The 27,999-nt window shown below is 36.4% G+C and overlaps 1 long non-coding RNA gene across 14 annotated transcripts in view; it reads left to right on the plus strand.

Annotated features, from left to right (window-relative positions):
• Window positions 1-27,999, plus strand: part of LOC109492563 — a 139,510-nt gene that overhangs the window by 90,124 nt on the left and 21,387 nt on the right. For 5 of the 14 annotated variants that reach the window (XR_006595285.1, XR_006595269.1, XR_006595262.1 and 2 more), the window contains 2 exons: window positions 9,844-10,011; window positions 22,451-27,642. This is a non-coding gene — a long non-coding RNA (uncharacterized LOC109492563). Of the gene's footprint in view, window positions 1-9,843; window positions 10,012-16,022; window positions 16,080-22,450; window positions 27,643-27,999 lie in introns of those variants that run through there. The other 9 variants (XR_006595273.1, XR_006595283.1, XR_006595280.1 and 6 more) reach the window with 7 other exon arrangements.

Consider the following 27,999-nt stretch of genomic DNA (forward strand, 5'->3'; position numbering starts at 1 on the left):
AGTAGCTAAACCCTGAAGGAAGCCAAATGTAGATTTTGTGCAATTAATAGTAAATAATGGAAAAAACTCAAATTCCTCATTTCAGACTTGATCAACTTCTGGGCTGGAGAAGAAGGAGCCTTAAAATGGTAGAAAGAAGTAAAGACATGAAACTGGGCCAAGAAGATAGATAGCTAGAAATACCAGAATGATTCCATAAAGAAGATATGTATCCCCAATGAAGTGGCCAAAATTTTAAGTTTTGTAATCAGAAAGTAGAAGGTAGCTAGCTATTCAGGCTGAAACTCTCAGGGGCAGCATACCTGAGGCTATTGTCTGTATGTAGCATGCACCATCTGAAGTTAAAGGAGGGGATCAATTACTAGCAATGTCTCCATATTACTTCCATATTACCGTCTTACCTTCTAACAAGGAAGAATACAGTGGACAAGGCTTACTAGAGTACCACTTTGTATGTATCTGGGGCCATCTTATGGAAAGTCTCTTGAACTGGGATCGAGAAGCAATGAGTTGTTTTTCCTATTCAGTTTAAAATGGAATGGGTATGATGTACTATATTATAAAATTTATAGAATCTCTCTCCCCTGGTGAAACAAGACCTAACACGGAATGGGTTATATCTTAATAGTTTTCCAGAGAGAATATGGATACCCTCCCTAGTTCTCACCAAACCAATAGTTTGGAGGGTCAAGGGGAAGTTAGATGCTAGCCTACTGAAAAAGAAATTGACTTGTCTTACCCAAAAGGGACCAAGTATCAGCCTGAAATAACTATATAAACTTTCTGTCATCAGGCAGAATAGAGGCTAGAGTTAGAAGTGAAAGTCTGTTAGAAAGAAATAAAAAAATATATATATACAATTATTTCACACTTGAGTTCCCATGAATGTAAAATTCATATTTGCTACATTTGGTAAGATGTCAACTATGGAAAAACATGCATATTAAGATATAGGAGAAACTACAATTGAAATCAAGAGGTTGCATTTATATTCCAAATTTCCTAGTGCAAATACGTTCATCTTATTATCAGAGGAATGCTTTGTAAAGAACTTTGAATATGATTTTATTTTTTTTCTCTGAAATGTTAGAATGCCTGAGGAATTCAACATGGTTATAAGACTTTGTGTTAGTTATTTTGGTGCTCCATAAAAAATCTTAACATTTGAGGGCACAAGTAAGTTTAACTTTACACAATTTCAGGACATAAAAATCATGTAAAATTTACCAAGCAAGGCCATAGAAGTCCCCACTGGCATGATGGATTTTTATAATGATATAATCTTTAATGAATTATACTCCCATTTAACAAAATTTTAATAAGGAATTTCTTTTGCTTGCGTTGTTATTAATTCTCCCATCTGAATTGCCTTGGGCATGTCTGCCATAAAATTGTTCAACATAATATTGCTTTCTGTGTCAATCATATAGTACATGTAAATCTCCCAACCATGAATAAAACAAACTTCATTTTCTTCAAAACACATACCTAGCTTTCAGAAAAATATTTGGGTTGAAAATTAAGATGTGCTGAAAGAAAACTATGACTTATGTTTAATGGACTAATAGAATTCTGACCATAAATGCATTACCTTATAGTACTTTCTGCCACTTTTAGAAAGGAAGATAGATGGAATCTACACTACACTTTTCGCATTAACTCTCCTTTTTGATCATGCATGTGTTAGCTTTAATTTAGCTCAGACTTCTATGAAAGCATTTGTATAGTTTCCATTTGCACCAATCACTAAAATAGACCACAGAAGACTGTAAAAGCCCTGCCAATAACAAAAGTGATGATGGAAGAGAAATTTAGGAATCATTTGTAATCAGCTATTTTCTGAGTCCTAAACTCAGGGAATTTATTATTCCCTGTCCAAAGTTCATAATAGACAGAAACAAAACCAACGAATCACATAAGCAGCAATTAGTGCAAGTTTATTGTGTACACACCAAAATGACAGTTGGCAGACTGGGAGCATGCAAACCAAAACATGGTTGAGGCTCACAGGTATATTGTTATAAGGCATCTTTTATAGTGTGAAGGCAGTGAGAGTTTATTTTTTACAGCAATTGGTTACAATATTAGAATTTTCTAAATTGAAAGGGAATTGGTTAGTGGTTACTTCATATCAATTTTGGGGAACTATTTAAGTTACAACGCTTATGTTTCAGAGGCATAAGCAAGAAGAGACCCAGGTCAAGTTAACTTCATTTGTCTTGCAAAATAAGCTAAATTAAGCTTCACTTGTCTGATTAACTGGTTTTGTCTGCTTAGGAAATGTTTAAGTGTGCTCTTCGTTTGTATTTAATTTTAACAATTTTCCCCTTTTGGTCAAGTTCTCAGCAGGCTGAGTGCATGATCAACCGGTAGCATTGTTCTCAGTTGCCATACTTGATGTGGTCAGGCTGAAGACTGACATATTAGCTGTTTCCATCTGATCAGTCGGAGGCCCAGGCTGGAGGGCCATGTAGTCACCATCTTCATCATTTGTGTAGTTAATGCGGACTTCATGCAGTTGCCTGGTCCTTATGGATAGATACCATCTGGTGTGGAAGTGGCTACCGACAGGCATTTAAAACCCTCCAGAGTACACAAAGCACTGGAGAGGTTAATACAGTGAGTATAAGGAGAGCACTCGCCAAGGATTAAAAAAATTTCCCAGACCAGAGATTATCAGGAGCCAAGGCTTAACAAAATGAACCAGTCTTTGGAAGAGGTATCACTTATCTGATGAAAAATGTTTCTCTGGTCTTTAAGGTCCTTTAGATTTTAAGTAACAATTCCTGATTTGTCAACATAGAAACATTTTTCACCAATTATGGCACAGGTATCTCTTTGTTGAGCAGTAAGGATATCAAGGACTCTCCTGTGTCACAGTACCACTGAAGATAAACCATTTCTTTGAGTATGTACTGCTTGAAGAGTATTGAAGGTATCATTAAAGTTTTTTTTTCGATAGTTAGAAAAATAATAATAGGCGTTTTTTTTTTTTTTTTCTAATTCATTAACTCCTAAATGAAGAAAAAGTCTTCTGACAAACGTAGGGAGACCAGAGCTTTTTTGAATACCAGGATTTGGAAGCTCATGAGACTCTTCACTTGCGAGGAGTCACTGTATGTACAAGTAATCCAAAATTTAGAATCTAGCCAGCATTCAAGGAGTCATCTCTTAGTCATCTGGTGTGCAAGATAATCTAAACTACAGGGTCCATTTGGGTAGGAGAACTTGGGATATCTTACTCCCAAGGATCAATAACCCAGTATTGTTGGTTTTCTTTTTTTTTGGTTTCTCAGTTCTATTTGTTTGTGTTTTGTTTCTTTTGTTTTTGTTTTTTAATAAACCCGTATTGTCAAGAGAGAGGGTTAGGGTGGATCCCATGACCCACCAATCCAGGAAAGGTAGACATCATGGTTATTCTTTGTCATGTAGGCATCAGCACACTCCCCTTTTAAATAGCTGTGGTTTAAATGTGAACTGGGACAAAATTAAAAAAACAGCATTTCTATCAATTTGGTTAATCAGTCCATGTATCATATTGTTGATAAGTGATTGTTGTTTTTTTTTTTCTAAACATACCCTGAATATTGGTCTCTCTAGTAATTGAAACTGTTACTTACTTTATATATCGGAGGCATTATGGAGACATTCTATTTACCTACTGGGTTTTTTTTTTTTTCACTGAACCAGTGTACAGCTTCAGTAATTTCTTAGACAGTTTAATTAAATGTTTTATCATTATCTAACTGTAAATCTGTGTCATTATATATAGGAATCTGGTCTCCTTTATCTGAGTCAAACCAAAGGGTTTGATTACAGAGTGAGTCTGGAACATGCCCCAAATCAGGTTCAGTACCATTAAGGTTCTCTACAGGGACAGGTTACCAGCAATGAAGTTGACAGTGGTTATTGTCCATGCCTTGACCTCTAAGACTTCTTTCCAATACCAGATTAGTCAGCCATAAAGTTGAATGGCCAGGAGAAGTACAACAGACCTTTTCAGAAAGCCATATTCCTGAATTAGTCATCCAAACATGTTTAGGAGCTGGCTATAATATTAATTGGGAGGCTTCTTGAACATTTAAATGACCAACTATCATTTTGACTGGTAAAAAAGCTACTCATTGAATGGTGGACTTCAGTGAGTGTTCAGTCTAGGTGTAAAGAATTCTTAACGAAAAGAGAAACATAAGTTTAAACATTTTGAGTTACTTAGCATAACGATAATAACACAATAATTTTTATAAAATTCAGTCCTAGAAATAAAAGAAGAATTCTGCAGAATCTTGTTCCATGATCTTAGGCAGATGCTGTCTGAATTGTGCTATTGTTTGATTCAGGGGAAAACTTTTTTTTTTTTTTAATGTCAAGTCACCTGTGAGGTGGCAAGTCCAGTGTCCAAGGAAGCTCTGTTTAATTGAGAGACATGTACAAGGTCATATGACCCCTGCAATTTAACTTCTGTGTGACAAGTAAAAAACAAACAAACAAACAAAAACACCTGGTAGGGCCCTTCCCATCAAGGCTCAAGTGCTATTTTTCACTGATGTCTTTTCCAGAGCAGCTAGTCTCCAGGTTCCAGTGTGCAGGGTATAAAGTCCCCAACAGGTGGTGGATCTCTGAAAGCCTCCTTGACCTGTTTAAAATAAACTTTTGAATACTGTATTAGTGCTTTACAGTATTGGGTCATATCAGAATTCACAAAGGCAGGTTATGTAGGGGGTTCTATCGTCAATGGCAAGGGTCACCCAGTGATGATTTCATACAGTGTCAGTGCATGTTTCCCAAAAGGTGTTGACCTTAAAGTCATAAGGGGTAACGGGAACATTTTAGGCCATGATAATTCAGTGTTTTCAGTCAGTTTTGCTAATTTCAGTTTCAAACTACCATTAGTATGTTCAGCTTTCCCTGAAGACTGAAGATGACAGGGACAATGATAGTGCCACAATGTCTGAATAACCCTGTTGAACTGTTTTATGTCCTGTTCAGTAACGTGAGTTCATTGAACACTTGAAATTTTGCCTAGAGTTCCCCATAGTGGGAAAACATTTTCTAATAATTTCTTTGCTACAGTAGCAGCATCAGCTTTCTGACAGGGAAAGCTTCTATCCATGTAGAAAACAGACACACCATTACAAGTACATGCCGGTATCTTCTGTTGGGAGGCAACTGAATGAATTCCAATGGCAAATGGTTCTGATGGTAAGAGAGCAACCCCTGGAGTTGCTTTCATACTTTTATTTGTGGTTTGTAGCTGACAGGTTAAACGTTGATTATAAACCTGTTGTGCCAGTTTAAAACAATCATCTCACCAATATTTTTATAATTTGAGTCATATTGTTAATTCCATGGTGGGTTGTCTTGTGAAATGCTCATAAGAGTGGCAATTTGAGAGATTCAGGAAGCAACAGACAGCCATTTGGCCTTTTTTTTTTTTTTTTCATTCTGCATCCTTCTTGGTGCCATTTTGTTTTTCAATATCTGACACAATTTTTCATCTGTTACACAAGTTGTCAGAAGGAACCTGATCTATCTTATGAAGTTCAGTTATATTTTTTAATGTTTATTTATTTTTGAGAGAGATAGAGAGAAAGAGACAGAGACAGAGCAAGGACAGAGGAGGGACAGAGGAGGGGCAGAGGGAGATGCAGAATCCCAAGCAGGTTCCAGGCTCTGAGCTGTCAGCACAGAACCTGACACGGGGCTCAAACCCATGAACCATGAGATCATGACCTGAACCAAAGTCGAATGCTTAACCAACTGAGCCACCCAGGAACCCCTTATGAAGTTCAGTTAAATTACAGAATTTTGACACATCAAGAATTTCTTGAATAGCAGCCTTCTCATGAAAGTCAGCCATAGCATTTCCCTGATATTTGGGGTCTGACCGGTGGGTACGAGCCTCAATTTTAATTGTAGCATTTTGTGAAGGTAATAGCAGTGCACAGAGGAGATCAGCAACCTGAGATTCATTTTTTTTTAGAGGTGTACCATTTGGTGTTTAAAATCCTTTCTGTTTCCAGAGTGTACCAAAGTCACAGACCACTCTGAAAGCATACCTGCTGTCAGTGTAAATACTTGGAGCTTTGCCTTTTGCTAATTCACATGCTCGAGTGACGGCAAATAATTCTGCAGGCTGAGCTGTGTTAAATTTTCTCATAATTCACATTTAGTAGTTACAGCACGTGCAGCTTCATATTTCCCTTCAGAATATTTGGCATAAGAGCCATCAGTATAGATTACTAAATCTGGATTGGCTAATGGAGTTTCTTGTAAATCTAATCTAGGAGTCAGATTTTGAGAGACCAATTCAACATCTCCTAATTTAGAAAGTAGATCTCTTCCCAGGGGATTTATAAGAGCAGTGTCCCCTAAGAGAAAGGCAAGGTTTTCAGAGAAAGGACTAAGGCGAACAGTTATGGGCTCTGATAAAGGTATCTTTTGAACTTGATTGGATGGTCCCACCACTGAAACATCTGTATTACCGCCAGGAAGCTCTTGATATATGGTGGTGGGGTTTAAAGTGGAAAGAGTCACTCCAGGATCTACTGGCACATTAGAGATTTCTCCACTTATTTCAAGTTCCAGCCTCATTCTCTTTCCTGTCTTGGCTATTCCAAAATTTTATCATTCGCCTTATGTTTTCCTTTCCAACTCTTAGCCAACAACAATGTTTTCTTCATAGAGATACTGAAATTTCTGAAAAAGTAATTTTCTGTGTCCTTATTTTCAGGCAACCAATAAAAATAATGACAAAATCCTTAATTTTCCTCTAGTTTCATCAATATTTTCCTTCTTCTGTTCCTGGCCCTTCTGTCCAGGCTCTAGTTTCCTTCCCTTCTTGCCACAATTGTGATTTTCTTCATGAATTAAATCCTCTTTTTCTTGCATTTAATGTATAGTCCCCTCCAAATTGTATATCTCTCAAAATTTTGCAGAAAAAAATGTAAAGGTACCACTCCTTATTTTCAGATAGCTTTCTAGTTACTGCCCCAACTCTCTTCCTCTTGTTCAATCAATGTACTTGATAAGTATAGAGTATGCTTGCTATAAACTTCTCTTTATCCATGAAAAAGCCCATCTGCTGCTTATTAAACTACACAGCCAGTTCTCCACCCTCAAACATGTTATATTTTTGTAATTTACTCATATTGTCATCTCTGCTTAAAATGCTCTCACTTGTTTTCTCAGCCTGGCTAATTTCTTGGTAACCTAACTATTCATCCTACAAATACTTATTTGGCATGTCTTATGGACATTCTTCTACTTTCCAGACCTGTCCTTTTTGTGTGCTGTCCTTATGACAGTCATTAAGAAGTTAACAGCACCTAGAACATATATGAGATTGATAAATATTTTTAAATGAATGGATGGAAATGCAATTCTAATACAAACTCTGGGTATCAGTGAAAACTTTTTGGGATACGTGATGTCTAAACAGACTTGAGGACTGAATAGGAATTCATAGGTGTAAGGAATAGTTAGGGCAGAAAAAGTTTTGGAGTAAAAGCATGTTTGTGGGGCCTGGAAAAAAGAATGATAACAATGATGTGTTCATGAAATTGAAAGACCAGTGAAACTAAAGGGGGAAAAAAGGTGATACTGGATAAAGCCAGTCATCAACAGCTGTTTAAAAGAAACACAAATAATAGCTGTCCTTGATGGCATGTTGGGAGTGAAAAGAGGCATGAATCAAATGGGTTTGAGGACAGAGCAATGATTCATACAGTTTTGAACATGCTCAGTTTGTGGGAGATATGCCTTAGAGATGTAGAAGAGGCGATTGGAACTACAGACCTACAGCATTAAAAAGATGCCTGAGCTATTGATCTCAATTTGGAACCATAGGCTTATGTTAGAGGGAAAGAAGTTTCCAGTAATGAGATCAAGGGTGGTGCATAAGTGTCATGCATAGGAGAGAAGAGGAGGAAGAGGAGAAATCCTTCTGGTTTTTCAAAACCCGTTTTCCTAATGGAAGGATAAGCAGCCTTAGAGAGAGTATTCAATTTTTTACTCTTATCCAGATAGAACTCGAGAGCCATTTGTAGTTATTGAGTCATGCAGAAAGATAATGCTGGACTGAAGTTAGAACTTTCAAATACCTTATCATTATCATCATTATAATTATTATTGATAATCTTTATATTTCCTACTCTGACTTCTTCATATCACAATCAAGAGTTTTTCAAGCTTTGTATTTTTACCATCAGTCATGAAGAAGCCAAATAACTAAGAGATGGGTGAGCCAGATGGATCAGCTCCATGGATTTTGAAGTTGTTCAGCAAAAAATTTGACTCAAATATCATTTATCAAAGGAATTTTCCCCTATAATCCCTGAGGATAAATAGATATCCCTCCATAGGCACCATTATTATTCTCTGCTGGCCATTGTCGTATTTGTTACTCTTTATTCTAATTACTTCTCACTGATATTGGATCCTCCCAGACTCTGTGAAGGCAAGAGCTTTGGTTTTCTCCCTAGCATCCAGCCAAGCTGCAGGCACTAATTAATTTTAGCTTTTTATGTCCTGCATATTCTCAGTGCAAATAGAATCAGCCATCACCATCCATATTTATTTATTTGCCCTCTATATCTTTGCCCTTTAGATCTTATATTTAATTTTTTATCCAGTGCCATCACTTCCCAAGACTTCAAGAATTTGGTTTTCCATGTAATTCTTGGGTTCTTTGGTTTCTTAAGCATATACTTTTATTTATTGGTTAAAATAAGTCATTTCAGGAAAAAAAAGACAAAATATTTTTTAAAATTTTTTTTAACGTTTATTTATTTTTGAGACAGAGAGAGACAGAGCATGAACGGGGGAGGGGCAGAGAGAGAGGGAGACACAGAATCGGAAGCAGGCTCCAGGCTCCGAGCCATCAGCCCAGAGCCCGACACGGGGCTCAAACTCGCGGACCGCGAGATCGTGACCTGAGCTGAAGTCGGACACCCAACCGACTGAGCCACCCAGGCGCCCCATGACAAAATATTTTTTTATGAAAAGGTGAGATAGTATCAGGATGAAGGAGAATGGTAAGAAGGAGGAAAAACCCAGTGGGAGAAGGGATAGTTTCCCTCCTCAGTTTTGCGGGAGGGTACAAATCTAGTGGGCAGAAGCAAATCTCTCCTGCAATTTTAGGGACGTATTCCAATAGGAGGAAGACACCAGTGGAAGGCAAAACGTACACGGGATCTGGGATGGAGAGTATAAAGCAGCAGGAGAGAGTCGCTTGGGAACAGTAGAGGGCCCCAAGGTCCAAAAGATCTTAACTGAAGGAAGCCAGGTAACTCGAGTTTCTCTGCCACAGAAAGAATGGATTTGAGGAGCTTTTTGAGAAGCCAGTGGCAGAAGGAGAAATTTGAAATGTAGGCGCTGTAGACCAAACACCTCTGTGTTGAGTCCCAACACCAACACCTACCAGATTGTGACATTAGGAAATGACTCTCTTGAAACCTCAGCTGAGGGGCGCCTAGGTGGCGCAGTCGGTTAAGCGTCCGACTTCAGCCAGGTCACGATCTTGCGGTCCGTGAGTTCGAGCCCCGTGTCAGGCTCTGGGCTGATGGCTCAGAGCCTGGAGCCTGTTTCTGATTCTGTGTCTCCCTCTCTCTCTGCCCCTCCCCCGTTCATGCTCTGTCTCTGTCCCAAAAATAAATAAACGTTGAAAAAAAAAATTAAAAAAAAAAAAAAAGAAACCTCAGCTGAAGTTTACTGAGGTGATCCTTTTATTTTGTAATGAATAATGTTTGTATTAAGTGTGGCTACTATTAACATCATTAATATGATTACTAACATTTACATGATGGCAGAAGAGAGCTTTCTGTTTCCTTTCTTTTTTTTCAGCCACCAAGGTTAGAATCATAAAATAATTTCAAATTCCATTTGCTAATAATGGAGAGAAGTAATGATATTCTGCTGAACTGTGTTTCCATGGAATTTTCACAGTGGAGAGTCCTGTGTTGGTGTCAGTACAGTCATCACCAGGAGCTAGGAAGAGGTCATCTCTGACAGGTAACTGAGATTGCAAGGGCACTACCTTCACCCTGCACCCCAAATGCCCTTGTTAATATGCACAAGGTCTGCACACACTTTTGTAGTGGCCACATTACATTAGCGGCATCTTGAGGACTTATTTTTCCTGCTGTAGAGGCACAAGTAACTAATCATACATGATTTTCAGTTTATTTTTCTTGTTTTTTACTTCTTCGTCAGCAAACATCATTTTATTCTGTTTGTTTATGGCGACTTTTCCAAATTTTTGAAGTTATTTTGATGTCTAATATGGTACTGTCTTCTGAGGTGTTACCCATTTCACCCAACTTGATCTAATCAGCACTTTGTAAAGCATATGTTTTTTATGAAATCTTGTTACAACAAAGAACAAAGTGAGAACACTGAAAAAGGTTTCTGAATATCAGACAGATCTATAATCAAAAATAAAATTCTGCAACACTGTTTCAAAAATATATTAGTTTCTTTAGTGAAACATTAAACACTCTTGTGGCATTGTGAGATATCTACTTTTGTCCAACCAAAACAGTATATAGTCAAGTAAACACCTAGATTCAGCTGTAAATATTTTAATGGTTGATTCAAAGTAGTTATCATCATTTAAAAATCCAACATTTAATAATTTTTATCCACACATGTATGTCGATACATAAACACATACACAAACACATAGAAAAGATACGCATATATTTTCAATTCAACATTTAGAGTACGTATGTGTGTGCGTATGTGTTTTACTCTAGCCTTTAAGTATCTCCAAAAGCTAAAATGCTCATCTTCATATCCTCTTCCTATCTCTGACTTAAAAGACAGAAAAAAATTAAAAATACAGAGGCAGAAAAATATAAGAAAGCAACCCTACCAACTTTGGACTCAAAGGTACCTTCCTTTTAATATTGGCTTTGGCACTTAGCTGAATGACCTTTTTCAAATTACTTAACCTCTCTTATCTTCAGTTTTCTCATCTGCATGTGGGGATAGTAATACCTTTCTCATGGGGTTGTCTGAAAAATTAATTAGATAGTCTATCCACAGTGCCTGCCACATAATAGGTACTTACGACATGGAAACTATAATTATCATTAGAAAAAAGGCTTCTGGAGAATTTGCATAAGCATGCCATTTGGCAACAATACAATTTCATGGTCTTATAAAACTTATCACAACATTTATCAGTTAAAACAAAAACAAAGTCAAACCTAGTCAGTCAATTTCCTGATGTAACTCTTTATTCAAAATTAAGAAAATAGAGGACAAGTCTACAGTTCGAATACAATATTTTTTTGCTTTACTTTTTCCCCATAAATAATGATCATTATTTTGATTACATACACACACAGTAGGTTATTGTTGTTATGGCATGATTTCAGATTAAAAATGCTTCCTGCCCAAAAAGATTTTCTTCTACTTAAAATTTTCATCCATTATATCATTGTTTGGGATTAAGCATTACTTCAGATGAAATTTAGTATGTAAAATACATCTTGAAAAGCTAGAATCCTGGCTGGGATCCACAATAATGTATGCGTAGAATTAGCTGAATAGATTATTTGTAAATGTTTCCTAGGCAGACAAATCATGGTGAGGGGGTAAAGACTATTTTTATTGTTGGGGGAGGGGATAATGGAGGAGGAATTGATATTCGCAATCAATAACCACACTGAGAGAGGGTGGTTAACTTAACTATATGTTCCAAAATGATGGATTAGCCAACTGGCCTAAGGAAAGTACTAACAATGCAGACTGTATCCTTCATCTCCGTGTACATAAAACCTCCAGATGACCCTACTAATTATAATGAGATACTGATCAGACGTACACAAATTTCCAATTACACCTATAAGCTAGGTCCATATATCATAATGACAGAACCAAAGATTAGGTACTTTTGGCCATGTAAAACTTAAAAACAAACATTTTGATGTAGAACATCAGATTTCAAAATATGAAGGTGAACTTTAATATAAAAAAGGCAGCAAATCCCATGTAAGAAGGTAAAACTATTGGCTTAATGGCCAACGAACTCAGCCCAAGTAGTTTATGACCAAATGTGGTTGGAATGCCCTCTCCTGATAAAGAATGGACAGATCATCTAGATCTTATAACCTTCGCAGATATGAGATGGCTATATTTTTAACTTGAATTCCTAGGATGAGGATAAATGAGTAAAGTTATTGTGCTTTGTCAGGACAGATCTGTAAAGACATAAGTAAGAATTAAAATGAGAATAACAGGGGCGCCTGGGTGGCTCAGTCCGTTAAGCATCCGACTTTGGCTCAGGTCATGATCTCACGGTTTGTGGGTTCGAGCCCGGCGTCAGGCTCTGTGCTGACAGCTCAGAGCCTGGAACCTGCTTCGGATTTTGTGTCTCCCTCGCTCTCTGCCCCTCCCCCACTGAAGCTCTGTCTCTCTGTCTCAAAAATAAACATTTAAAAAAATAATAAAATAAAATGACAATAACAATCAGAATTAGAGTAAGAATGAAAGGATAAAATATCTAATTTAAATCCATGATGTTAGCTCTATTTAAAACTGATTTCAGTATCAAGTTCTGAATAGTATATAATCATATTTCTAGTTTGAATATAATGGAGTAGTTAAGGTATCTAAAATGTTGATTGTTTAGTACTACTTAATGCCAATAAATTGTGCATTAAACAAAGTACAAAAACACAGTTGAGTAATTCACTCTTTATCAAAAAATCACTTGGAAATTAAAAATGTATATTCAGTTATTGTAAATTACAATGTGACAAAGTTATTTGTGCAAGAACCTCAGTCCATTGAATTACTTCTTTAGGATAAATTATCAAATAGAGGTGTGATCAATATTGGATTTTTGCTTTTTTTTGCTAAATAGTTCTCCAAAAATCATGTTTTCATGTATAATCTCCCAGCCATGTGTGGATTCATCCAATTTACATTCAACTCATTCTTGACCTTTACTAGAGTTTTTTTTTTTTAATCTTCTACATCTTGAAGCTTTTTTTTCATGTTCATTCATTTATTTTAAGAGAAAGAGAGAGCATGAACAGGGGAGGGGCAGAGAGAGAAGGAGAGAGAGAATCCCAAGCAGGCTTCAAGCTGTCATTACAGAACACAATGTGGGGCTCAATCTTATGAACTGAGAGATCATGACCTGAGCCAAAATCAAGAGCAAGCACTCCACTGACTGAGCCACCCAGGCATCCCTAAATCTTCTATGTCTAATCTTTACCTCTCTGCTGGACCCTTTTTCTGTTAATAGACATCCCTAAATCTTCCCATCTTAGAAATGAAATCCTTCTTGGACCACCTGTTTTTCCCTTTCAGACTTGGCAAATGTATTGTTCATTGTCTCTACTGCTTCACTTCCCTTAAAATCTCCATTCAGACCATTGCTATGCCATTGAAATATCCTAAATGCTCTACAACATTTTTATTGTGTTTGGTTTGACTTCTTAGTAACTGTTGGCTTCTCTTAATCACTTCTTTCTACTGGAAATGTTACCTTATTTGTGCTCTGTGATGTATTTTCTCCTGGTTTAAGAAGAAATGATTTAGGAATGTTTTTCAAAAGTTCGAAAGTTCTATACCTTAAAATTAGTAGTTTGAGCTTCACTTACACATAAGTAATACCAATTATCTTGTCATTTGGAACATTAAGTACCCAACTGTTTATATGGGTGATTTACAAACGTATATGCTGAAATATTACAGTACCAATATTTCTCAAACTGTGTGCTGCAGAAAATGAATAATCCATCCTATATTAAATGATATCTTATAAAGGACACTGTTATCAAATAAGTTTATGGAATGCTGAGTTAAACAAGTATAAGCAGGTTTCTTTTTCTTTAGGAGTGAACTGAGCCTTTAATATGCAAACACCCAATTTACTTTTCAGCTTCCCCCCCCCCAAACTAATTTAAAAGTGCAACCCTTATTGCAGGAAACTCATTGTAATTATCTAGTTAGCAATGACCCAGGAAACCATGTTTTGCAAATGTTGATCTAGAAGAAAGAAGAAATTATGTACATGTAAGCTCATATCCTAACCCAGCCTATTTTTCTGGCTTTATGATCTTTGGTAAATATATTTACTGCTTAAAGTTTCAAGTTAGTTATTTCTGAAGGAAGACTAATAAGGGATAGATTAAAAGACTATTGTGTGGGTTAAATGTGTTAATATAATGAGATTTGGATATTATTACAGTGCAAAAAAATTTAATTTCTTCTCTACATTCTATGAAATGGAAAATAATTGAAAATAGGGTTAACATTTGACAAATTTGATAAGAACATAAGTTAATTCTATACTTTTTTCTACCCTTTCTATTTCATTTATCCCTCACTCTATATATCTCCAGCCCACTCTAAGCACATCTATTCTTTTAAAAAAAATAATATATAGTGGGGCACATGTATATACTGTATTAGGCTCAGTCGGTTTCAGACTCTTGCTTTCATCTCAGGTCATGATCTCACAATTCATGAGTTTGAGCCCCTCATTGGACTCTGTGCTGTCACAGAGCCTGCTTGGGATTCTCTCTTTACCTCTCTCTGCCCCTCCCTTGCTCGCTCAAATAAATAAACTTAAAACATTTAAAAAATATATAATATATAGTATTTAATCTCAGGATGAATTTATGATGATGTATTCCCTTCTCTAGGATGATAAATTTAATTTTATTCAATTTATTAAAACATCTCTGTGTAATACTTGCATAGATAGACACTCTGGTGGACATCAAGGTAAGAAAAAAAATCATAAATGACTGAGCCCTCACAAGTCTTAGGAATAATAAAAACATAAATTAAAAGATCAATTTCCTTTAAAAGAATAAGGAATAATGTTTAGGGGAGCAGAGCCCTTGAGATTTATTTTTCCTGGTCGTCTTAGTAAAGAATTATGGAGCAAATAGTAGAAAAAGAAGAAACGGAGAAAATAGACTGCCACCATTCTCAAATTCATGCAATGTTGCCTGTGCTCACCCCCATTAACAAGGTAATAGCTTTCACAACTGCTTTTGTAACTGCAGAATTTCTTATTGAAAACAATCTTATCACTACATGTAAAAGGCAATGCTAATCCAATTAAAACAACAATGGGGTGCCTAGAGCCAGGCCTACTTGCCTTCCCAGTTTGAAATATATGACCTAAAGAATAAAACTAAAACTCCAAAGTATTCAAGGTTCCTTCACAATCTTTCCACAGTCTACACCTTTAGGTTTATCTCCATCTTCTTTTAAAAAGAAGCTGTACTGAGGTATAAATGACATACAATAAACTGCACACATTTTAAGTATAACAATTGATGATTTTTGATTTATGTATGCACCTGCTCAGCTATTGTTATAATCAAAATAAGGAACATATCCATCACCCTCAAAAGTTTCCCTCTCCCTCTCTTTTTCCTCCACTTTTCTGTCTCTAATCACTGGCCCAATGTCAATCATTATAGATGCATTGACCTTTCCAGAATTTTATAAAACTGACATCATACACTTTGCTTGGGTTCTTTTACCAAACAATTTTAAGATTCATTGCTATTCTTGTGTGCATCAAAAATTTGTTCTTGTGGAGTGCCTGGGTGGCTCAGTTGGTTAAGCATTGAACTCTCTTGATTTCAGCTCAGGTCATGATCTCATGGTTCATGGGATCGAGCCCTGCATCAGACACTGTGTTGACAGCACAGAGCCTGCTTGAATTTCTCTCTCTCTCTCTGTCCCTCCCCTGCTTACACATGTGCATGCTCTCTCTTTCTCTCTTTCTCTCACAATAAATAAACATTTAAACAAAATTTGTTTCTTTGCTGAATAATATTCCATCATATGGATGTATCATATTTTGCCTCATTCATTTATTGATGGGCACTTGGGTTTCAAGTTAGGTTTTAGTTATTAACATAAACTTATAGGTACCTTTTTATTTAAAATAGATTTTTCCAGAATAACATGCAATGGAATTATGTTTTCTAGTTTTTTTTTTTATTTAAAAAATTTTTAAAACCTTTATTTATTGTTGAGAGACAGAGCATGAGCAGAAGAGGGGCAAAGAGAGAGGAAGACACAGAATCCGAAGCAGGCTCCTGTCTCTGAGCTGTCAGCACAGAGCCCACGCGGGGCTCAAACCCACAAACCGCAAGATCATGACCTGAGCCGAAGTCAGACACTTAACCGACTAAGCCACCCAGGTGCCCGTTTTCTATTTTTTGTACCTGTGGTTTATTCACTTGTTTATCTTTTTCTGCCTTTTTTTTTTTTTTTTTTTTTTTTAATTTTATTTTTTTCAACGTTTATTTATTTTTGGGACAGAGAGAGACAGAGCATGAACGGGGGAGGGGCAGAGAGAGAGGGAGACACAGAATTGGAAACAGGCTCCAGGCTCTGAGCCATCAGCCCAGAGCCTGACGCGGGGCTCGAACTCACAGACCGTGAGATCGTGACCTGGCTGAAGTCGGACGCTTAACCGACTGTGCCACCCGGGCGCCCCTGCCTTTTTTTTAAACATACTTTTTAATCTCATTTTATTGCCTTTGTTGGTCTATCCATTATAATTCCCTGTTGTATTATTTTAGTAGTTGCTTTAAGACTTAGAGTATACACACATACTTTATCACAATCCCCCTTCACATGATATTACACTCTTTCCTACATCAATCAATATATTTTTTGCCCTCCCAACTATGGTGCTCTTATTGTCATGTATTTTATTTCAACATATATAGGACCCAGTATATTATAGCCATTTATACTTTACACAGCTGGCTGTCTCAAGTAGATTTTAGTAATAAGAAAAAAACTTCATTGGTGAATGTTGTTATAGTCTCCAGTGCTGTCTATTCCTTTGTGTCGATCTAGAACTGTGTCTGCTTTAATTTTGCTTCTGTTTGAAGGACTTGCTGGTGCATTCTTGTTGTGCAGGCATGCTAATTTTTTTCAGTTTTTGAATGTTTTAGAATGTCTATTTTTCTCCCCTGGGTAAAAATATACCCTTAGATTGACAGTTTTGTTTTGTTTTTTTAATTTTGTTTGTTAGTTTTTTTTAACCTTTCCATACTTTAAACATGTTGCTCCACTATCTTCTAGCTCATAGTGTTTTTAATGAGAAATATGAAATATGTTCTCACCCTCATCTTTGTCCCTTTGTGTATAAATGTGTTTTTCCCCCTCTCTGGCTGTTTTAAAGATTTTTTTATAAATATATATATATAATTGCTGATTTAAAGCAATCTTATGATGTAACTGTATTTTTCTTCATGTATCTTGTGATCAGGATTCATACAGCTTCTTGAATCAGTGGTTTTATAGTTTTTATTAATTTGGTTTCTTTTCAGCCTTTATTTCTTAAAATGTATTTTCTGTTTGCCCTGATTCCTTTCAAGTGTGCTCCTTGAAGTTGTCCCACAGCTCACTAAAAGCTCTGTTTATTTATTAACACGTTTTTCCCTCTATGCTTTATTTTGGATAGGGTCTATTAATACGACCAGTTTCACTAGTTTTTCTTTCTGCTGTGTCAATTCAACTGCAAATTCTAGCCAGTGTATTTTTCATTCCAGATAGTGTAGCTTTCAGACCTAGAATTTTAATTTGGAAGTTTTTATACCTTCCACATCACAACTGAACATAGTCAGTCTTTCCTCCAGCTTCTAGAACATGTGAAATAGTTACAATAACTGAGTTAATGTCCTTGTCTACTAGTCCTATCATCTATGTTGAAGGGTGCAGGATGAGACACCCCAAAATGTGCCACTCTGACACAAAGATTATTTTGAGCTAAAAGTAAAACCCAGCAGGTGTAGAGAAAGCTCTCTACCTCCCCTATAGCTGCCTAAATTTATGGTGGAAAGAAAAGCTGGTATAGGGAAGAGAGCTATTAACAGAGACTCCACTTTACCTAAGACACTTACCTGCATAATAGGACAACCTTTGTTTTTCAAAAGATCGCCTTTCATCTTCCTTCCAATGGTTCCTTCTCTTTGTATCCTCAGATCTTACCCCTCTCCTTAGCTCATAAATGCTTTTGTGTCGTAACTGTCTTTCGAATTTCATGTCTGTGTGGATTCCCATGCATACGTCTGTTAAATTTGATTTTCTCCTGTTAATCTGTCTCGTATCAATTTAATTCTAAGTCCAGCTAGAAGGACCACAGGGCAGAGGAAGGTCTTCTTCCTTGTAATGTCAATTCTTCTTCTTCTTTTTTTTTTTTTAATTCAAGTTAGTTAATATGGTGTAGTATTGGTTTCAGAAGTAGAATTAAGTGATTCATCACTTACATATAACACCCAGTGCCCATCCCATCAAGTGCCCTCCTTAATGCCCATCACCCATTTAGCCCATCCCTCCACCCAACAGCCCTCCAGCAACTGTTTGTTCTCTACATTGAAGAGTCTCTTATGGTTTTCCTCTTTCTTTTTATCTTATTTTTCCTTCCCTTCCCCTATGTTCATCTGTTTTGTTTTTTAAACTCCACATATGAGTGAAATCATATAGTATTTTTCTTTCTCTGACTGACTTATTTAGCTTAGCATAGTATACTCTGGTTCCATCCACATTGCTGCAAATGGCAAGATTTCAGTCTTTTTGATCACCAAGTCAATTCTGAGTCAGTATCAATTCACTGATTTTTTTTTCCTCATTACGGATAATAATTGCCTTCTTTGCATGCCTTCTAAGTTCTGATTGGATGCTAGCAATATGGATTTTACTTTGTTTCTTTGTTTCCAAGTTACTTGGAAAAGCTTGATCCTTTTGAGTCTTTCTTTTAAGCTTTGTTACTTAAGAGAATGGGTTTTGGTCTAGGACCAATTTTTCTCACTGTTTAAGCAATATAAGTCTGATTACACATTGCCCTGAGAATTACAAGGTTTTCCATTCTGGCCAGAGGGAATAAACACTATTACACAGTCCTGTGTGAGTGCCAGAATTGTGATCTCTAATCCTTACAGTATTCTCCTTGCCTCCCTCCTCGCTCCCCCACCGCCAACCTCAGACAATTTACTCTTATGCCTAGGGTGTTCAGTGCTGTGCTGAATCCTCAAAGGGAACTCTAAAGATCTCAGGATTTCTCTATGTATGAAGCTCTCTCCTTTGTGGTATTCCAGCCTCTTCGGTCTCACCAGACTGTCAGCTCCACCCTTGTATTCCTGGAACCAGTGGGGCCTCTGCTTGGATTGCTCCTCCTGCACTGTAGCAGGATTCTCGCGCAGAGAGATGGGACACTGAGGCTCTTCTTCCCAGGAAGCAGCTTTACTTGTTTGGTCCCCGGGTCGCGGGCTAAGACCACCCCCCCAAAAGGCTGAGCCCCAAGCACAGTGGGGTGTAGCCTTTTATGCAATTTCCACCTCTTTGTTTCCCATGTATGGTGACACATATAGTCTAATTAGACACAGTCCAAGTTACAGAGTGGTGTCAGAGTTATGCATACGTGCATAGGAGTTGCTTGGGTCAGGTTGCACATTGCCTGCCTTTATTCTGAGAAGGCCTCCACCACATGCCTTAGGGAGGGACTCCACCACAGCACGACAGTCTGGGATTATAAATTGCAACATTGAATCTCACCACATTTGTTTTAGGTCTCTCAGGCATCGGTATACTTTGTTGCCTTATGTTTAGCGCCATAAAAATAGTGGGTTTCTTTATATATTTTGTCCTTTCTTTTAGTTTTTTCAGGCTAAAAGGTAATTTCTGTCCTTTAAAACTCATTTTTTTTTCCGGAAGTATAGGTCTCCCTTGCAGTTTAAAATCTAGTCAAAACAAATGTTTAGCCCAGCAAGTACACCTTGTTCCTGCGTATACCCAATGCCCCTGCCATCCCCTCTTACATGTCCTTGCTCCCTCTCCTTCTGATTAACACCAGCTGAATTTTTTTCAAACCACACTCCAATCCTCTGATTAGTTTTTCTAAATGCTCTCAGGCACAGTTATTCCTTTTTTTTCTCCCGCGCACACTGCGCTTTACCCATTACTTTATTGTAGCCCCAAGAAAAGTTTCATCATTATTTATTTAGAGTTTTTTTCCCTGTTCATTCAGTTAAGCCATGTCCTATTTCCTTGTGTATTCAGAATATAGCACAATGTTTAGCTCATTAACAGAACCTAGTAAAATTTGTTGTCTGAATCATACATCCAAAGCATTGTATCTTTCTCTGTAATCAGGAACACAAATAGCTGGCATAAAAAGAGGAAACTGAAGCAAGATGTGTACATTTTTCATGACTCCTTTAAGTTACAATTTGTTGTAAAATTTTCATTTGTTGGTAAATAGTAGTCAAATATATGTGCTGATTGTCTAGGAAAAATAATTGCTCACTTAGATTTTCTTTTTAAAAATTTTGTTCTATTTCCATATATTTTTTTGATTTCTGGTATAGAGAAAATTTGCATAATTTATACAACTGCCAACATAATATATCCATCCTTATGATTTATTAAAGCTATCTCAAGCTGAAATATAAATGTACTATCGTGCTGTATCATACCATACACCATAAAATATTTGATTAATGATCAAAGAGGAATTGGAGAAATATGTTGGTTGTCAGATAAATAAAAGCAGTTTTTAAAAGCATGATATTCTAGTACCATGACAAAATAAAGGGGGAGGGAATATTCGATGAAGCTCTCACAAAGAAGTAAGAAATGTACCCTGGCCTATTACTCCAATCTCTCTGCTCAGTACCACAACACCAAGCTAACCATTTCACATTACTCAGACTATTACTCATGTTTAGCTATCTTCTGAACTAAAAGCTATCTGTAGGTATTTATTTTTAACCATTCTTTGGTTCTTTGATTTACATGTTTTCCCCAATATTTTCAAGTATAAAATAGAATCTTCTGGTCCTGTATCTCCTTACTGCCCATTCATACTTAATATGTTTCTTTTGGTGTCTAAGAATCTGTTTCCCAAAGCACCATAGGCAATTCTGATGCAGCTAGTCTGGAAATAAGTGTCTGGAAACACTGCCTGAGGTTGATGTTTTGGGAGTAAGTAGTGCAAAAGTCCATACAGCAACAATATTCTGGGAACGTACCCTCCAAGAAAAGTGACAATGGGTCTTGATTTACTTGTTAGATCAAAATTAAGCTGTTGTTTATTCCTGCATGCTTCCTTACCTATGTGTCCATTACTGAATATTTGGTTCTGGATGGGGTTGATTGATGTTTGTAGTAATAGAGTATTTCAGTTTGAGGACTTCTGGGTAGGAGACAACAAGAGTATGTGAGGAAGGACATTTCATGCTTAGAGGTGATACCCTGTATAAGCTTTGAGTCACAATCATGGGTATACATCCAAGATTAGAAAAGAATGCATGCAACTAAAGCTTATACAATGTAATAATTTACTGATTTCACAGTGCCATAATCCCTCACTGGGATTCAGCCAGTTCTTGCCTACATGATTCGGTGGCAGACATCTTCAATGAAGTAATAGAGTGGGCAGCTTTCAGGCTGGCAGATCTCTGGTTTTATCATAGACTGTTTTCTCTTCAAAGAAGTGTTTTCATCTCACATTGCTGAAAATCTCCATATTCTGGCCTTGTGATGCTTCCTGTCAATGTCTGTCATCAGTAAAATTTCAGATGGCAAGGCAGACTCTGCTATCTATACCTCACTAAAGTCCCCAAATGTTAGTCAAGTATATGTCAACTTAGATTCTCAACAACTCTTAGAGAGATTTTGGTCACAAGACTAGTTTCTAAAAAAGTAAAAATACCGAGTAAAATTTGCTGTCCTTCATTCTTCCTCCTGGCTGGAATGTGGATATAGTAGCTGAAGCTCTAGTAGCTGTTTTGTACTTTACAGAATTTCACCATAGCAGAATAGTGAAACCAAAAGTTGTAGTGAGTCGAGTTGCTTACAACTTTGTTAAACTCATCTAAGCCCCTGATTGCTGATCTCTGACCATAGTATACGAAATAAGAAAATGTTATGTGTTTAGGCCATGGCTAACTTGGATTTACCTTTGTACATAGCTTAACCTAATCCTGATACCTTGGAGTAACATATCACTTTGCCTTTTGTCAGTTCTTAGGTCTTTATGAGGAATGTGATAGTTTAGCATACAGACCCTGTCAAACAATTGGTGATTATTGTGTTGATTTTTGGCTATTACTATTACAACTACTGTTCTGTTACCATTACATAGATTGACCCCAGTCGCCTTCACTAATGCAATCATTCACATACATTCATATAGAGATTACTCTGCATTACATTTCCAGGCAGAGATGTTCTGGGACAGGAGTAAAGCCTTAGATAAACAAACAGGAAACAGAGATATGAGCTCAGCAAAAGTATTCTCAGAATACAGGGCTGGATGGAAATGGGTAATTATTCTCATTTGCTAAGAGAAAAACATGAAGCCCCCAGAAGGAAATGGAATAGTTGTAAGTCACAGAACTTTTCTGATACCTCACTGGATCCCTGATATTCCATTAATCCATCCTCCCAGGTTCAAAGCCATTTCCAGGCGTGGGTGCTGGTTTGGGGACTTCCAAGCCCTTGGATGACAAAGAGGCTACACCTGGAGGTGCTGGCTTTGGTATCCAGTTTTATAGAAGCTTTTTCCAGAATCCTATGCCCTTGAATGCAGTGAAGTGTCTAGCTAGTTTTTCGTTTACATCTGGAACATGATTATTGCTACAAATATGGCTAAAGAAGCAACATTCAACACTGCAGCAAGTATCATGTGGCCCAAGATGCAGATGTTATAAGTCAATGCAAAGGGGAAAGACACTTGGATGACCAGATCGCGTTTGTGTAAATAAGGCAGAGCCTTCAGTGACTTGTGACCACATGGAGATGCCTTGACGATAGCTGTGGTCTATATAACAGTACTTCAACGGTGAAAAAAATTTCATGCTGGAAAGCAGAAGATACTTTTCTCGTACTTTCTCTGTCATTATGTTGAGATAGAACTTTAAAATTACTTAACATCTTCAGGCATTGCTGCCCTCATCTGTGTGTCAAATGTGTCACACTACATTATAACTAATGCCTATTTTTTCTCTAAAACTATATTTCTGGTACAGTGAGTTTAGATAAGGATTTAGTGTCTGCTTTTGTGTCTACATTGAAAAACAAAAAAAAAACAAAAAGCAAGTAGTTAATTCAGTACAAACAGCCAAATCTTGTATACACAGCCGGAATGGGATGTGCATTCCAGGAACAGGTTTTGATAGGCTGGGTACGGCTATCCCATATAATAAGATAGTTCAAGGCTTCAAATTTAAGCATCTCTGGTGGGAAGATCCAAGTATCACAAATCACATACATCTTGACCTTATGAGAGGAGGAGGTGGAGGTTGGAAAACAAACTAAAGTGGCTCTACAGGTCAGGAGGCATTACTAAGTCATTTTCTGCAATGGCCATCAGAAATTGCTAGGCAAAGTTCCTGTTGTACTTGAACAGAGCTCCTAGCATAATGTCTGGAGATTTAAAATGGAAATATACCAGTCATTATGAATGAATAACAGCTATGCTAAAATCACTCACAGCACATTTTTCTTGAGCTGTCAGTAGGAACAATCATCAACATTATTTTATTTGTCTTCAGAATCTCTGCCTTACTAAATTCTTATTATTAACTAGTAAAGTACTAACGATTTGAGTTAAATGCCGTAGGCAACTCAAAGTCATTTGTATCTATTGTATATCTCAATGACAGGGATGTCAACAACCTTGATTTCTTCCCTTAACCTATGGAGCAACAAGAACAATCTATTTGATTCACTTAAAGGCACTTGCAGATTTGTCCGTTCTTCAGCAAACTACAAGCAGCATGTAAGGTCTCCTCATTTATTCACAGCTTTCTTTCGCATTGCATGAACGATCTCATTTAAAACCACAGAGAATCTATTGCTAGAATAGATACTAGAATAGGTGATTATTCTTAAAATACAGATTTTGGTCATCAGCAGATTTAAAGTAAATGGTGTGCATGGGCAGGAGATTGATGACAAGATTTAGGTCATGAGTTTCTACATGTGAGTTTTAATATTTAGTGCAGAATTTCCTCTCTCCAGGTAAAAGTCTGTTGCTTTTGTAATCTTCGTTTGTTTATTTATTTTAGTTCTCCTCCACAGAGTGCAATGACATACCATCTTCTGTCTGGTTTCTCAAAATGAAAGTAGATTTATTTAGTCTTTTTCATTAGAATACTTCATGTTATTTATAGTTAATATTATCTTTAAGGTACAAAAGGATTTCTATCTTATTTTTGTTTTCTGGATTCAATTTTAGTGGGCTTTTCTTGAAATTCAGTCAGTAAATGCCTTGGGAATCCGAAGACAGTTGGGAGAAAATCAAAGAAATAGATATATTTTCTTTTCTCAAGCAAACTTTGCAAACTTATGGAGATCTATTTATCTAATAGGGATGTAGAATGATAGACATACATGCACACATACCTATAAATTCTCTGTAATATATATTATAACAACATCACAAATATACTGGCCAAAAGAGACATCATGTTCCTCAAGATTTATATTTCAGAGTCCTGACTTCACCATTCACGAGCTGTATGAGCATGAGAGAGTCGCTATATTCCTCAGTTTCCCCCTCTGTAAATGGGGACTCTGTTGCTACTTACGGGATGATAGAATTGAATAAAACAGGAGTGAAACAGCTAATGTAGTGTTTGAATATAGTAACTCTTCTCTCAGTTACAATTAGTATACATAATCTATATGTGAGATGAGAGCAACATGAGTTCAAAGTTAACACCAATTACTTTAGATTGGCCCTGGGAGAAATCAGGGAGGAAGCACATTCAGATTTTGATTCTCAGGCACTAGAATAGGGCACATCCTTTTTTTGCCAAGTGACAAGAATGAAGAAGGAAAAATAAGCAAAAGTTGAATGAGGCATGGTGTAAATTACTCCACCCACATCCTAAATACCCACCTAAGGCATATGCGACAGGCCCTGAGGTGACCACTCAAAAGAGCCCTCGGGGTTACCAGAACACACCAAACTTTAATCACATTTCCAAGATCTCTTGGCTCATCCAGGGGCTGTAGGGCTCAAATGCTAATGGCTTCACAATCCTCTTCTCTGACGGTTTGTTTCAAATATACATGTCTGCTAACACCTACCCTTCCCAGTAGCCTCTCTGGTAGAATGCCTCATGAGTCCTTTTCCTTCCTCCCATCTTGAGCCAGCTTGCTTTGCACGTGTTCATTGTGTGCTTCTGTAGCAACCTGATCTTTCCTATGACAGCACTTATTACCATGCACTGTGTTTTTCAACTTACATTTTGTTTCTCCAATAAACTGTAATCTCCTTGTAGCCAAGGATAATATTTTGTCATCATAGTGCATACCTAACACATGGTTAGTTCTTAATATTTGTGTAAAGAAATGGCGTCTCCACTTTCTCATCATTTAAGTTGGTATTACATTCCTCTGTGAATGCTAACATCCCTTAGTTTTAACATCCTAATAAGATACTAGTCACAGTCATAATAGTATCTTGAATTAATGTAGACATTCTTTTGGTTTTACTTTTCAAAAATGCAATCACAGCTAAAATCTGTGCTCCTGCAACATGGCTTATTATAATGAAAAGTGGAAAAAAAATCTCTAGAAGATTTAAGAAGACTGGGGACACATTAGAAACTTTTAAATTACTTTCTGTCTCAGATTCTAAGAACATGTATTTTATTACTTTAACACTGCTGATATTTGAAGCTAATTCCGCAGATATGGATGATATACATGACATCGTTTTCTGTATTATCTACTGAAAACACAAAATGTCCCTTGGTTTTCAGAAGCAGAATAAGGGAAATTACACTAATTATCCTAAAGGGTAAGTACTTGCTTCTCATTTATTGGGTTTGCTTCATGTTACATATGTTATATTTGGAATAAAGGCAAGAATCTTAACTTGGAGGCATGTCTGTGATTGATACAAAAATAGAAGTTCACATTACCCTTCAGAAAGTATTTAAATCTTGTGTATACAGAAAATTCTTCCCAGATCAAACAGAAAATATATACATTTTTTTAAAAGTTTATTTATTTATTTTGCGAGGGAATGTCAGAGAGAAGAGAGAGAATCCCATGCAGGCCCGCACTGACAGTGTGGAGCCCCATGCGGGGCTCGAACTCACGACCCTTGAGATCATGACCTGAGCCAAAGGTTGGATGCTTAACCGACTGAGCCCCCTAGGGACCCCCAAGCAAAATATTCTTACTCAGACATTATATCAAATGTTTACAAATAATATCAATGTGTTTATTTAAACTCTATGTTCTTGAAAGTATTTAAATATGTTACATTACATATATGTCTCCCCATATATGTAATAAGTGTGTTCTAATATTGTGGAAATAATAGGAGGTGCCCAAAGAATTTTAAAGTGTATTTTTAATAATCCAGAGCAGCAGTGTCCAAAAGAAATGTAATGGGAGCCATAAATAATTTTAAATTTTCTAGGAGCCACATTTTAAAAAGTAAAAATAATCAAGTGGAATAATACATTATCATTCCAAAAGTGAACAATAAAAATATTTATGTATATCATAAATTCCTTTTTTCATACTAACTAGTTGAAATCCAGCGTGCATTTTATCCTTACAGTACATCTCAATTCAGACAAGCCTCATTTCAAGTGTTTAAAACTACATGTAGCTAGTGGCTACTATATTGGACCATGTAATTCTACAGTACAATGCTATATATATCAATATAGTAGCAGTGCACTACCTATTTTCCAAATATCTATCATGTGTCTGTCTATATACTAAAGTATATACAGTGGAAGTATTAAAAGTGACATTAAGAAATCATATTTTCAGAAGGAAGTGTTATCAGTGACATTGGAAATTTTAAGGTTTCCAAGTGGATTTTCTTTATAGAAACATCCAAGCTGAAGGAGAACACACTAATCTATTAAATATTAAAGTAATAATACTTATAATTATGGTTATAATATAACTTATGTTAAGATTTATAGTTTTGGCCCCTTACTATACCAGTATTTTTACAACATCATCAAACCCTTCTATAATATATGAAATTCACACTGGATGAACATGTGGAAATATGGTATCCAGATACAACTATCATCTGTCATCCCACCAACTGGTTTGGTTGATATAATTATGTCTTCGGAAAAGCTGCCATTCTTTTCCTTTCTCATTGGCTCAGGAAAATAGTACTTGCTTAAGGCGAAGATATTTTACAGTTAAAATGGGAAATATGTTTTTACTCAAAGATTTAATATCAAATGTTTACGTAAAATAATAATGTGGGTTTTTTTACAGTGCGTTTTTTTAAAGTATTTAAATATGCTACAAAATTCAGAAGAATTACTGGCTTCATACTGAAGACAGTGTTTATTCAAATGCCATAACACACACTGATAAATCTGTAAACACTAAAATGATTTATGTATTGAGAAGTACTGTCCAGTTCAGTAGTCATTAGCCACATGTGCCTAATTTAGATGTAGCTAATGTGACTGATAACCTGATTTTTTATTTTAAGTAACTTGAATGCAATTTTCCCTAGCTTTATTGAGATATAGTTGACAAATAACACTGTGTAACTTTAAGGTATACAGTGTGAGGATTTAATACATACACATATCACAAAATTATGATCACAATATGGTTAGTTTATGCCTTTATCACCTCACATAATTAGCATTGTATTTATTTTTTTGTAGTGAGAACATTTAAGATCTACTCTCTTAGTAACTTTCAAATATATAATACAGTATTATTAACTAGAGTCACCATGCTATACATTACATCCCAGAACTTATTCATCTTATAACAGGAAGTTTGTACCCTTTAACCAACATCTGCCCAATCCCCCAAACCCCTGCTCCTAGCAACCACCATTCTGTTTCTGTGAGTTCAGCTTTTTTAGATTCCACATACAGTACTTGTCTTTTTCTGTTTGTCTGTCTATTTCTATTTGGTTTTTTGTTTGTTTGCTATTCAGTTTTAAGAGTACTTTATATACTTTGAATATTAACCCCCTTA

This window comes from Felis catus, chromosome A1, assembly GCF_018350175.1.
Source record: "Felis catus isolate Fca126 chromosome A1, F.catus_Fca126_mat1.0, whole genome shotgun sequence".
NCBI classification, from domain to species: domain Eukaryota; kingdom Metazoa; phylum Chordata; class Mammalia; order Carnivora; family Felidae; genus Felis; species Felis catus.